Source organism: Galeopterus variegatus, unplaced genomic scaffold (assembly GCF_000696425.1).
Source record: "Galeopterus variegatus unplaced genomic scaffold, G_variegatus-3.0.2 Scaffold6935, whole genome shotgun sequence".
Taxonomy (NCBI): domain Eukaryota; kingdom Metazoa; phylum Chordata; class Mammalia; order Dermoptera; family Cynocephalidae; genus Galeopterus; species Galeopterus variegatus.
This window is the reverse complement of record NW_007733046.1, coordinates 85,177-87,523: the sequence shown is the minus strand read 5'-3', so window position 1 is coordinate 87,523 and position 2,347 is coordinate 85,177.

Below are 2,347 nucleotides of genomic sequence, written 5' to 3'. Positions count from 1 at the left end.
AGGATTTTATTCAGGAAATGCATGGGGTTTTTAATGTAATAGAAAAGTATATTAAAATAGCTTAAAATCACATGAAAATATATTGATATTTAGATGTAGCATGTATATTAACAGGTTGTGAAGATGAATGAGGAGTCATGAAAGTTAATTTGAGGGAGATAAGAGGAATGAGAGGGCCAATCCAAACAAGAAAAAAATATATTACTTTAAGAATAAAGAAATGTGTATGTATATTCTAGCACTAATATTATATATTTGTGAAGTATTATGTATGTGTGTATGGATACATAATTTGAATACATAAATAAAATTAAAATAATTGCAAGAATAAAATGTGTAATATTTGTATACATTGATTCATTATTAAATTTACAATAAAATGATGTCTCAATGTTTACATTGGATATCTTTACCCCAAAATTCCTATCAATGTTAATTTTACTCTGAAAACTATAGCTATTCAAATTATGGTAAAAATTACTTATCGGAAAAGTAAATCTCATTATCACTTATACTCATCTATGAAACATATATATATTTTTTTGTCCTTTTTGTGACCGGTAAGGGGATCACAACCCTTGGCTTGTTGTCACCTGCACCGTGCTCAGCCAGTGAGTGCACCGGCCATCCCTATATAGGATCCAAACCCGCGGTGGGAGCGCTGCTGCGCTCCCAGCACCGCACTGTCCCGAGTGCACCGCGGGGTCGGCCCTATGAAACATATTACTATTAATGTATATTCTAATTACCTACATATATTGGGCACCTGTTTGATTTCCACAAGGAACAAATAAATGTTAAATAAAGAACAATATGAATTGATAGCAATATTATTAAGCTTAAGAAAGAAACTATGGGACCAAATCTTTCACTGCCACACTAAACCTGTCATATAAAAGTTCTCTCAGCCTTTCAGAATCATAGTTTATCTTCCTCATGTATAACAGAGGAATATTTGTGAAGTCATGTGTTTGTGGTGAGGACAAAACAAGCTAATACGTATAGAAGTATGTGATATGTAGTATGTAGTAGGACTAGAGATCAGCAATTGACATTTTATTTAAAAATATTGGAAAATTTGAAATAGAAAACAACCAGGGTAAACTCTTGCCTTTTTCATTTTCGGGCTGTGTTTTATATAGAGCCTACTTAATCTAATATTAATACATTTAGCATCCTATGAATTTAAAACAGTAGACTTTTATTAAGTAGTAAAATTTGTCCCCAAAGACTCAAAGCAAGGACAACATCCACTTGCATATATAAAATTAGAAATGATATGATGCAAGCCAAGGTCACCAGGCAGCCTCGTTCTGTAATATGTCATAGCAATTCCACATATCATAGAGTGTATATTGAATATATACATTCAATCTATAGGAGGCGACTGAAAGCATACTCCGTGTACTCAGTATGTGTTGTGCCAATACTAGAGCAAATATAAGACCACTGGAATCAGGGAGAAAAGTGCAAATCAGAAGCAAGTGAGTATGCAATTCACAAAGATATTAGAACAGATAACAGATGCTTCTCTTGATGTCACATTGAGATGTGTCAGAGCTCTCTTCCATTCATCAGCCATTGCTGCTCCCTGTAATTATCCCGTGATATCACCAAATATTATATCTGAGTTCATATTAACCAAACAGCTTTCTGAACGGTGACTTTTTTAGTCTACCATCATACATGTACATTTCAGAGCACAATATTTCCTTCAAAAAGTTAATTTGTAAAATAGACAAAATAATATAAGCATCCCCTGTGAGTATTAAATAAAAAAGTGTTGTAAATAGCTCAGCACTAACCCGCAAATTGTACTGATACATTAATTCCTGACACTTATGGCTTTATTTTTGGTAGTGGCCAGGTGGATTTTATTAGCATAGTATATATTTCAAGATACAGGAAAGTTACACATATCATTGAAAATACATAAATTAACTTTATGGTTTGGTTAGTATTAGTATTCATCAGTGCCTAATTACATTAAGGAAAATTATAAATACTATTTCAAGGCCTGTCTAGCTTGACAGCTATTTTCATATTGCAAGTGATTATTGCCAGGATTCAACAGCCTCTTGACTTTCGGGGGAGGCGTCATGCTCACTTAATTATATAATTCTCCTGTTGATCTGTCTTTGATTTTCTATACAGGAGGATTGTTTCAATCACACTATCAAGAAATAAACATGGTAAGAGTTTCCCGTATTATGTTTCAAATTATGCATTATGCTTAAAATTATACATAGGAGAACATATTCCCTGCCTTTTGTAAATTTTAACTCATGGTGTATTAAGAGATTTTTACTTTGTACATCTTGGATAAGGATGAAGTGTATAGTCCTGA